Source organism: Ricinus communis, chromosome 7 (assembly GCF_019578655.1).
Source record: "Ricinus communis isolate WT05 ecotype wild-type chromosome 7, ASM1957865v1, whole genome shotgun sequence".
NCBI classification, from domain to species: domain Eukaryota; kingdom Viridiplantae; phylum Streptophyta; class Magnoliopsida; order Malpighiales; family Euphorbiaceae; genus Ricinus; species Ricinus communis.
Genome location: NC_063262.1, coordinates 8,153,764 through 8,167,340, shown reverse-complemented (window position 1 = coordinate 8,167,340; position 13,577 = coordinate 8,153,764).

Sequence of the window (13,577 nt, the reverse complement as noted above, 5' to 3'; positions counted from 1 at the left end):
TTTACATTATATTAATATCACATCACATAAAAAGAGAGCATGATTAGAAAATCATAATTTTTATTAATTTTATTTAATCTATAGATAAAATTTAATTATTATTGGTTTGACTTTTAAATAATTACAAATCATTTGATTTATGAATTCATAATTCTTTAAATTATATCTAATTCTAATTTTAGTTAAGTTATAAAATTACTTATGTTAATTTTTTATTTGATACAAATATTTTAATACGTAGTATTATTAATTGTTTTGGAATACTGTGGTGCTGTTGCCAAGGATTATTCAAAACATCACATCAGGTTTTTTTTTTCCTCTGCAAGTGTTGAAATGAATGATTTTGGATGAATAATAAAAGAGAAAAATCTCTTATTCTTCTTTTTTATAACAAAGATGGCAACAGCCAAAAGACTACAGACGCAGAGGGTGATAAACAACACACACCACTCATCAAGCCACAACTGAAAACCAGCAGGAGGAGCACTTAACGATGACAGCCAATAGGAAGGGAAACAGCATAGCCAATCTGCACAGAAATTAGATTCCCTGTAGACATGGTGTAACAGGACCGAGCATGGCTTTACATATATGACATCGAGTTTTTATTGATAACAGAGAAAGTCTACGGCAATTGTATTCTTTTACAGAATATTGGTTCGAATGGAATAGATATTCAAGACTATTAGATGAAAATAAAATATATTGCATGCACGAATAAAATATTTATTTAAATTGAATAGATACATCATAATAAATTTAGAAAATATATATATTATGAGTATTTTATAAAACATATATTTTATTATTTAAATTAATATATATTAATTATTTATCAGTTTAATATATAAATAAAATTATTATCAATCCTAAATTAATTCTTTTATTTTATAAACATTTTGCATGCACCAATAATAGTTTCTCAACTTGACTAATACAGTGTCTCAAATAAAATAAAAATAATTTAAAATTTGAAAATGCAGAGAGAGGTAGGGATAGAAGTTGTGCAATGCCGGACCCCATAAAGAAAACCAGTGAAGTTTTCAGGGGCAGTCGCACACATACATTTATATATATATATATATATATATATATATATATATATTCCATATGGGTTTGTAATAGTAGAGTTAATATCTCTGTAAATGCATCAGAATGACGTGTAACGTAGCATGTCAGGGAGAAATTAGGAGGAGAGTAAGAGTGTAGTGATAATTATTGATAAACAAAAACAAACAAGGAACAAAAGCACGTGAAAATGCCAATTATATACTGAACAATTTATAAATCTGGTCTCCAAGCTTAAGTCTCTCTCAATACACTGTTTTCTCTCAGTATTAAAATATTTAAATCTTTTTCTGGTCCTGAATGAAACCAAACAAAAATTACTTTGCATGCGTTGCAGCTAAGGGATTCCACAGATCAAAATAGCAGAACTTTTTGGTTTTCTTTTTCTTTTTCTTTTTCTTTTTCTTTCTGGGCAAAGCAACTAGAGTAGCAAGCAGTATGTTGTCAGGTATCCAATCATATATACACACACATAAATGATGGAAAAAGGGTGGAGAAAAATGGAGGACCACTACTCCCACTATAATATTACTAAGGCCAATTGATGGTGAGATGAAGTGTGTGCCAAAACTAGGTTGGGCTTTTTCTTCGGTGCTCATTCATGGCTGCTGCCACACTTACTTTCTCCGAGACCCTTAATTATTTCCCGTTTTGGAAGAATTGATGATGCCCAAAAGCTCTATTTCTTTTTCTTTTCTTTTCTTTTTGCCAAAAGATCCAACGTATAATTCAAATTCTGAAAGCTTGTTACAATATTCTTTCGAATCATGGTAAAATATCACTAATTTATATTAAATGTATATGAATATATAAATATTTTATATTTTAATATTAAATAATTGATATATTTAATTATTTAAAATTAAAAAATATATATATTAATTATCTATTTATTTAATTAAGTAAAATTTTAAAATATTAGCATGCCAACACTTCAAATGGGGTCGTTAGGACAGAAAATTAATTGGCCACCCAAATTTCACTTTTGCTAATCAATAGTATAGATATAAAACCCTTGTGGCAGATGAACAACGGATTGCACAGTAAAAGCGAGGGTAAGTTTGCAATTTGTTGTACAACTATGGCTCTTTACACATCCTGCTCAATTTCCGTTTCCTTTTGCACCCACAGCTCTTTCTATCTAAACCGACGTCGTTCTGTAAGGACGTAACTGACTTTTCACGGAAAAGGGCCTTTTTGCCCCTTCCTGCCATCATTACACGCAGCCGTTTTACCCGTCCTTTATGGACAATTCGCTTCCTCACTCTTAGTGTCCTATAAACAAGTAGAGGTTTGATAAAAGGATGGGTTAAAGAAAAAAAGGGTATTTACACCTCATCCGCTTTTTTATAAATAATTGTAAAAATACTTTCTTATTTTACTTTCTTACAATTTTACAATTTTAACTTATATTTTTACACTTTTTTTGTTCTACAAGGTAAGTCATATATATGATAAAAAAGTGCACTGAGTAGGAGAGCAACAAATTTTATTTCCAAAATAACCTTTTAATATCTTCTCAATAAAATATGTTTTTATAAAAGAATTAAAATAAATTTCAACATATTTTTATTTAATTGTTTATTTAAATATTATTTGCTCTTTTTTCTTTATAAACAAAAGTAAAAATACTAGTTAATATATTAATTTAGTTTGAGGAGAATTTTAAATCAGTATTGTAGATAAAATATTTATAATATTAAATTTAATTAATTAATTAATGGAAGAGTCAAGTGAATAAGTGTAAAATAGAGTAATATTAATAATATTTAATTTCAATCCAATTAATACTAAAATGATTAAAACTAGTCATTTGGTAGATTAGATCTTAGTATTTATAGATTAATTTTATTTTCTATGTTTAGTAATATAAGAGTTTCACACTACGCTCAAGTGTAGATTTGATTCTACTACATTGAATTTATCATTTTTCTTCTTAAATATGAAATTAATTTGAAATATAGATATACAATCACACCAAGCTACTAAGACTGGATAGTCATTCAAAAAAGAAAGTCAAGAAATTAAAGGATTAAACATTAATTTTGATAGAAAGCTGAAAAAATTAATAAATCGAGTCAATGCATATTTCACTAAGAGAATTGGACTTAATTCCAACCAATATCAAAATAACTAAACTAACCACTTAATTAATTAGATCTTTGACATTAATAAACCATTTGAATTTTTTTTATAATGACATGAAATCCCTAATACATAGTAATTTAAAGAATCATATCAACTAATTAACTTGGTCTATGACTATGAATACACTAAGCCAATAACTATAAAATTAAGTTTATATCATTATTATTTATTTACAATTCAAATATTAATTTAATGCAGTTACTGCTTTAATTTCATTAAAAAATATAAATAAATTAATTAAACAAATTATTATCATAGTTTAATACTAACCATACTTAAAATAATTATTTATTAACATAAAATTATATATTTTATTTTTAGTATTGTTACTAAACTCTATATTAAATATTTATTTTAATTATATATGAAAAGTTATGTAATTCAGAATAATGTTATTACTAAATTACTTCACCTTGAATTATTTATTTATTTATTTTAAAAATCAAGTCCTATAAATATAGTAAATCAAAAAAATTTAAGATATTATATAGTTATTTTGAATTATCTATTTTGTTGATGATTAGTTAATTTGATATGGTAGTTTATGTTTAGTTGATTTTTCAAACTATAAAAAAATTATCTTTAATATCTTTTTTTTCCTTTTTCTTTTGGTCTATACTTCAATTTCTTTTTATCGCTAAACATAATTCTTTTTATAGTGTATCTATAACAGAAATAAGAAATTTATTGTCTAATCTATGTTTGTTTAGATTTTAATTTTATTCTTTGATTTCTATTTATTTAATTTATTTTTAAAAATAAATGACTTGTTAATTTTTGGTTGATGTTTAATTAATGTGTGACTGATTTTATAATTAGTATAGTTGATGTTTAGTTGATATTTGGTTGATTTTAAGATCTTTGAAGAATTATTTTTAATTTTTATCCTTGGACTAGTTTTTTTAGTATCAATTTTTTTCTTTTTTTTTTTTAATTTCTGCCATTTCCGTTTCTTTTATTTATAAAAAAATATTTCATTTTAAATTTTTCTTGAAATTTATTAGATTTTCTTGTATATAAAAAGTTTATTTTTAAATTTTTTTATGTAAAATAAATTATTTTAGTTTGAAGTCTTTTAATTTTTAGGCTAACTTATTTTTTAGTTGATGTTTTGTTAATTTTCATATCTATGAATATTTATCTTCAATTTTTTTAACTTGAATTGCTATTTATCTATTGAATAAAATTCAAAATGTTAGAAATTTATATTTTTTTTGAAAATGTATGTTTCTATGTTTAAAAATATTAAAAATTGAGTTTCACACCTCATAATGATAATTTTCTCCTCTTTCAAAAAATAATAATAATTCTTATCCTAAGGTGGGAGGAAGAAAGAAAAGCAAATTCTAATATAAATGAAGTGAAAGTACTTGTATAAAATTAAAAAAATTACTCTCTTTTAATTAAAAAATTAATTTCTCTATAACAGAAAGATGCATGTTGTAAACAAAAGTAATATATGAATAATCAAGCAAATATCTTTTCTTATAAAAAATAAAAACCTCTAAAATAAAAATAAAATATAGTATAATATAAATAAAGAAACTCGTAACTTATAGTCATATTCATCACTTTTGTTTTTTTCCAAATCTCTTCATAAATAGAAAATTCTATAGTAATATCATATTTGTGAGCTTGTGTTTTTAGAGGGATAAATTTTATTAATCTTGTAAAATCTCAAATTTATAATTTTATAAAATTTTTAAAATTAAACTACACTCAAAAGATCAAGCAAAATAGAGTGTTTAGATAGGCCTAAAGAATGATAAATATATGAACAAGTTAGTATTTATTATCATACTATCTCAAAAAATGTCCAACACAAGCTACAAATTATTCAACTATATAATATAAATTGAATGAGACAAATTATAAATTTTGATTTTGAGAAGATAAGATTTTTGAAAAGTGTCATAGACAATGACATAAAGTTTTAAATTTATAATAATTATTTAAGAAAGTTGTCAATTTTAATTAATTATTTAATGTAAAATATATATTTCTAAAGATTAAAGAAAGAAATTAAATTCATATAAAAATACAAGTCCTAAAGCAAAAAAAAAAAAAAATCAATTATTTACAAATTCTAAAAAAAAAGAATCCACTAATCATTTCTCATTTTTGTGATTACATTAAATAACCTTTCAAGAGAGAGACTTCCTTGACATTGAAAAGAATGTATTTTTGAAGATATCAGTTAAGGAGATTTTTGAAGGAATTTATCGTTTTAAGGTAAAAATGTCATTGTTGTTGTAAAAAATGGTATCTTTTATAAAGAATCTTTAGAAAGAAAAAATTCCAATTCTAGTATGTTTTTGTTACCATTAAATGATTTTTTTAGTTTTATTTTAAGTACATCTTTATGTATTTTAAACTACATTTAGTAATATTTTTTGTATATTTTAATATATTATTTAAAACACACATTTTTATGTTGTTAAAACACATTAGTTGCTACAAAAAACATATAATGTTATTCAATTCATGAATACCAATATAAAAATAAAAATTTAAAATATATTTTGACTGTATTTTATAGGTATATTTTTAATACTTTCTTTTGGATAAAATTCTATAAAGAAAAAATTTATAAAATTAAAATTAAAATAAATAATTTTTCAATATTTTTTAGATATATTTTTAATAATTTTTCTAGTGCTAAAAAAATAATGAATTGAATTAAGGTCATAATAATCTAAGTTAGAAATAATATCTTTCGGATACTTTTAGTATTTTTTAACGAAATTTTGAAGGAAAAATTAGAAAAATAAAAATTATTAAAATATCATGAACAGTCTTTTCTAACTGTAAAACTTTTTTCTTCTAAAGAAAACACACTAATAAGACGAGACCTAAATATTTAGCTCATGACAGATAACACCATGAGGCCAACAAAAGAGGCCCACTCACTGGTCTATCTTCAACCTTTAGGAGACTCTATTTATCGGTTCAACCGCCCAGTCCCTCTAAGCTCACTCGAAAAATTTCGAGATTGGATACGTGCTTTTTACTGAATTTTAAAAAATATATATTAAAATCGATAAGAAAATATTATTTTCATCGTGCAAATATTTTTTTTTTAAATTACAGTTATTTAATTTTTATTTTAATAAAAACTAAAAATAAAAATACAAGAATTCAATAAACTAAATTAAAAATTTAAGAGGTTCATAAAATAAAACCGAAAAGCTCATAAACTTAATAATAAATTTTGCTATTATTCCAATATACCATAAGGTATCTTATAAATCTATAACAATTGATCTTATTTTAATTTTTATCACTTATTCAAATAATTGGATGTTAAGTTACCTAACTATGTAATAGTTAGTTATCAACCAACAAGATATTTTATTTTAATTTATTAATTTTTTTATTTATTTCTAAAATTTAATCGATAATGCTTAATAAATATAAAACTTACCTATATAATTTTAACTTATATAAATAATTAAAAGTTATATATAAATTCATTAATAAAATAAACTAGTAGAAGGGTATATAAAACTCATAAATTAATTTAAAATAATATTAATTTATTATCTATAATGATAAATAAATTTTATACAGATAATGTAGCACACAAAAGAACGTAGTTTACTTTTTTAATGTTTACAAATAATAATATTATTTATTATTATTGGAGATTATTATATACATTTTCAATTATAAAATCATTTATGAACAATTTGAATACTTTTAAGAATCTTATAAATTTAAAAATAAAATAATTGCTTTTTTCTAATAAGATAAGATACATATTCATTTTACTACGTTTTAAACTAAATCACTAAATAAGTAATGTTTTATTATTGAAAATCTAAGATATACTAATAGTTGATCGTAGAAATCTAACAGTATCCATTATATATATATATATATATATATATCTCAATATAGCTATATACAAAGATGTACAATCCTGTAAAAGTATAGTGTTCTTGAAGCTCATTAAGAGTCTTATTCTCTTAGTGATCCAAATCCAAAAAATTTATCTAACTCTTTTGTAATATGATTTGTTTAAATTTGAAACTTATTAATAGGTTAAAGTTGAGATCGAATTTTACTAAATCTTAAATGACAAACTTAAATCGAACTGAAATCAAAGTGAATAATCCGAGCCTAATCAATCAAAGTCTCGGATAGTCAAAAATTAAAAATAATATAAGTTCAAAATTATTTGTATATAAAATCGGTATATGATTCGAAACTCAATATAATTATATTTAAAATTTGAAATAATACAAATATTATTTTTATTTTTTAATTCATCTCCGATTTATATTTTTTAAAAATTATTATTTTATTAATTTTTAATCGTTCTACATCTTCCACCTTAATCTGTCCACTATTCCTATTTTTGCAATTCTCTACTGTACATTTTACACAAATATTTTAGCTTTAGTTTTTCATTGTTCTTTTAAAATCTAAGCAACTTTTCAAAATATAGAGAGTGAGGATCAATCATTTTTCTACTTGAAGGATTCTGAATTTTAAGGGAGCTTTATTTTCAGTCTTATTTTTATGTCTTTTTATTTAATACTATGATTTTGGATTAAATATGTTAGGCTAGTTTTCATAAGTATTTAGTTTACCTTTTTACTTATATATGAACTTTGTTATTTATTTAATGAGTGATCTTTTTATCTTCATATCTCTATTAGTTTTATTTATTATTGTTTGTTAACCATCATATCAATTTAATGATAATTTTTAGTATAAGAGATTTTAGTTGCATCATTAGTTTAAGTAGCTAAAGAAATGCATATCACCATCTCATTCATTAGATCTAGGCTTAAAATATAACAATAAGATTACTAAGTAAATGGCTAGATTAAATACTCGCTTTAGCATATAGTTTTAAATTATAAGCATTTGCATTGCATATTTATTTATTGTTCTGTTACTTTATTTTATGAATATTTTATTTTTCAAAATACTACTTTAGGGTATTTAGATTTATTTTTATTATTTTATGTTAATAATTAGTCTATATAATAAGTGGCCTCATAGTTTCTTAAGATATCGATCTCGGAATGTTTTACTATAAAAACGGTTCATGCACTTGCAGATACTAAGTTAGACACATCAAGACTTTTAAATTTATAAAATTATATTAAATAAAAAAAAATAATAATAATAACAATAATAATACATTTAATTAAATAATTATATGATATATTAAAGTATAAAATACATTTATATTATAAGTTTTATAATAATTGGTCATGCACGTACACGAGTGATGAGCTTAAATTAGTATATATAATAAACTAACTAAAATACGATCCATAATAGTAATTAATTATAATAATAGTATTTATGATCTTTCTTCATAAATACTAATCTTAATCTATATATATATATATATATATATATATATATATATATATATATATATATATATATATATATATATATATATATATATATATATTAATTTCTAAAATTTTAATATTTTTTTTACTTGTATGCTTAATTTTTGATACATAAAATTTTTATTTTGACATGAGTACTTATTTTGACACGTGGAATTCAAGCTTATGTATAATTTTATGATTTTTTCTATTAATTTATTAATTAATAACTTACATTTCTAATTAAACATTAATTTTAATTTTAAGAAATAATATATTAATAATTAATTAGATTTCTAGTTAGATAGTAATTATTTTGAGAAACATATTAATTATATTTAATAATATATTGATTAATAAATTAATTTCTTAATTAAATAATAATTTTAATTATAGAAAATAATATCTTTAAATATTATATTCACTAATAAATCAATATTTAATTATATAATAATTTTTAATTCTAAAAAATATTAATATAGTATTCATTTATATAATATTAGAATTAAATTAATAAATATTCTTAAGATAATTTTTATATTATTGCATTAATAAAATTTTAAGATTTTAAAAGAAAATTAAGGACATCTAAAAATAGTTATTTTATTTTTATTTTTTGAAATATTATAAATTAATATTAAATATAAAAAAATTATTAATTTGTATATATAAATTTAATTTTATAATTGAAAAATAATAATAACGGCATTGCAACGCATAGTTAAATGACTAATATATATTAATTTTTAGGACTTAAAGTTTTTTTGACATGTGTGCTTAATTTTTGACATGTATTCCTATTTATTTTGATATATGTACTTATTTTTTACACATGGGATTCAAGCGATCTTATAGTTTTTTCTATTAGTTTATTGATTAATAAATTACATCCCTAATTAAATACTCACTATAATACTTAAAAATAGATTATTAATTATATTTTAATATTATATTAACTAATAAATTAGTTTTCTAATTGGATAATAATTCTAATTCTAAAAAATAATATTTTAATATTATATTTAATAAAAAATTAGTTTTTTATTATATAATAAATTTTTAATTCAAAAAAATAGTAATATCAATTATCTTAATATTATTAGTTCATATAATACTAATAATTATTTTTAGAATTCTTTATATTATTACACTGACAAAATTTTAAAATTTTAAAAAAATCAAAAAGAATATTTAAAAGTAGTTAGTTTGCTATTATTTTTAAAATATTATTAATTAAAAATTAAATATTTTATTAAATTGTATCTATCAACTTGATTTTATAATCGAAATAATAATAACAATTGTGCAATGCATGGGTAAATGACTAGTTGTATAAGTAATTTACTTAATCTAACGTCTTTCTAATATCCTAGTTTTATATATACAGGTAATTTATTTGTGTTAATACATAATTATTAATATTTTAATTTAGATTTATAATTCAAAATATCTTATTTTGATTATAACATATGATATTATAAGAAAATAATTATATTTAACTATTGTTTTATTTTAATAAGTACTTAATATTATTATTTTAATTTGGTGTTAATAATCTATTCTTTAAATATTTAACTACATCTTTAAATTTTCCGGTTTCCTTTTTGAAGTCAAAACATTTTTGAAACCATATCTCTCTCGTTTCTCCATGTAATAATGTTTTTTAAATTGTATCCATCTCTTCTCTTTAACGTTGAATTATTATTCCAATAGTGCATGCCTTACTTTTATATTACTTCTTGCAATAACAATAAATATGTTAAAAAATTTATTTTCTTTTCCTACACTTTGAATACTTAGTTTGGTATCAAGAGTATAATTATAGCAAGATAATTAAATTCAAATAAAGATTTTTGTAATTACATCTTTGTTAAAGTATAATCTCCTTATAAAATAAAATTAGTTTAATATCAAAAGTATAATAATTAAATTAAAAAAAAAAGACCTAGTCACTATTTTTATTAATAAGTTATAATTTTTTTGTAATAATAGAATTAATTTGGTATCAAAAGCATGACTAGAGGAGGATAATTAAGTTATAATAAATTCTTTCTATAGGTAATACCTTTATTAATTTATAATAATAAAATTATCTTAGTCCCAAAGAACTTTCCAAGAGGTCCCCTATCTTGGAATTTTTATGAACCAAGTATGTTTAACTTTGGAGTTCCTTCAACTCCACAGTCAAACAACAAAAAAACACCTCGTGTGATTAGTTCAAACTCTTTACATATTTGTTATCAACCATTCCCTACTTCATTTCGATGTGCAATTCGATTAAATTCATGTACCCCCGTACCTTAGAGTACTGACATCTTAGAAGCCTGCTAGAAGCCGCTTCTTGTCTAGGCATCCTATGTTTGCCCTGGCGTTCACTTCCCACCCTCATCGGATCGCTTGTCCAGGCAAGGCCGTCACAGTAGAAAAGTGAAGAAATTCTACAGGGCATTATCCTTTTTAAAAGAATTACTTTTATGGTCAAAAGAAAAAAAGATTTATTTATAAGTTTTTATTTTTAAAATATACCAATAATATACCTAAAAGGTAGCGAAATGATATTATTTTTAATTTGTAGTATTATGAATTTATTTTTTCTTTTATATCTTTTTTTTAATAATTTTGTTAGAAAAAATATTAAATGTATATACCTAAAAGATACCAAAATTTTATTTATCTTAACTTGTATTATTATAATTTTTTTTCAGAGTTTCATTCAATAAAGATACTAAAAGTATTCCTAAGAAATGTCAAAAGGATATTATTTTTAAGTTGTATTACTGTGATTCTAATTTTTATTTTATATCTTTTTATTTTTAAAATTTTGTCAAAAAAATATACTAAAAATATATTTAAAAGATACCGAAAATTTATTAATTTAACTTGTATTATTATAATTTTTTTTTTAAATTTCATCTGAAAAAAGATATTAAAAATATATCAATAAACTACTAAAAAAATATTATTTTAACTTGTATTACTGTGAAATCAACTAAATAAAATAGATTTACCGTTTTTATTTTATATCTTTATATTTATTATTTGTGAATCGAATGATATTACATGTTTTTTTTATAGCAATTAACGCCTTTGATGACATGAGATGTTATATTTAAAAAAATATGCAATAATATACTAAAATTATACTAAAATATAGTTTAAAATATATAAAGATATAATTAAAATAAAATTAAAAAAGATATTTAACACTAATTAAAATATATTAAAAAGTATCAAAAAAATTATAGTGCAGTGCAGTTTAATTAAAAATTATTTAAAAATTGGCAAAAAAATAAAATTTTACATCACAATTTCTTGCTTTTGGAAAAAGCCTAGAAAGATTTTATCAATGCATATAACATGCACCGGAGTTTATAAGCCGCACGTGGGTGTGAGTGGAGAGAATGGGAGAGTATAACAACCTTCAAATTGTATAATGGGGAGATTTTTGTCCTTGATTTTTCATATTTTTTCAAAAATTGTACCGTTTCAATTTTTTAAATTATGATAAATTAAATTTATAAAAATTATTATATTAACAATAATTTTTTAAATTTTTCATAAATATTTATAAGAACTAGTCATTTATTTATATGTTATATGATTGTTATAATTATTTTATTACCATTATTTGAAAGATTTTTGTTTTGACATGTGTATTTATTTTTTACACATGAAATTTTAATTTTTAATTGTAATTAAATGAATTTAAAATTAATATTATATTTAAAATAATATTTTAAATATATCTTTTTATATATTTATAAAAACTAATCATTTACCCTCCTGTTGTACGACCGTCTTAATTATTTTGATTATAAATAATAATATAAATTAAATTTTATAAAATTAAATAAATTTTTAATACTTTATAATTAACTAAAATATTTAAAAATAATAGAAAATTAAATATTTTTAACGTCTTTGTTATTTTTTTTATATTTTAATATTTTATCAATATAAAAATATAAAAGCTATAAATAAATTAAAAAACTATAAAATTATACATAAACTTAAATTCTACGTGTTAATAATAAGTACGCATGCTAAAATTAAGAATCATATGTATTAAAATATAGTAACACATGTCAAAATATTTTTATTAGACTAGATATATATTAATTTTTTTTGTTCATTTTACATATACTAAAATATTTATTTTCTATATGTATAATATCCATTAGATGTGATATTCTATAATAATTAATTTTTTTTATATTTAAACTTAATATTCATTAGGGTTAATGTTTATGTTCATTTTGTTTAATGTATTATTCATCAGTGTTAATATTAATGTTCATTATCTAATACTGCAATGTTCATTTTCTGTATATATTCATCAATATTCTCAAATAAAAATATTAACTATTTATGAAAGTTTTTATTATTTTTATGATGCATATTGAAAATATTTTATGATTGATATAAACATTCATAATTTATAGGCATAATGTTCATTAGTTTGTCAATGGATATTCGTCATTGATGAAAATCATATCCACTAATCCATTCAAATGAACATATATAATATAGACATAACATAGATCATTTTTATACAATTAGTAAATTAAGAAAATATCAAACCAAAATTATACTATAAATATTTATATTGTGGTATACATGTCTTTTTAACAAAATTAAGTTAATAAATAATAAATAATTAACGTTTTTAATAAAATTAAATTAATAAATAATGAATATAAATTATTTTTCAAAAAAAAATTATGTCAACATCTAACGTGCATCATGTAAAACTTAAAACACAAATATTTGTACAAGTAAAATGATGCCGGATGGACCCCGAGGTTCATAAAACTATATGCATATGGGTCCATCTTATAATTTGCATACAAATTTCAATTGTTATAACATGGACCGGAGTCCATAACACACGTGTGATGCATTTTCTTTCTAAGATATGTGGTGCATTCTACCTCTAAAGTGTATAATGCAGGAACTTTTGTTCCCACGTCTTCATTATTTTTAAAATTTTTAAATTATAATAAA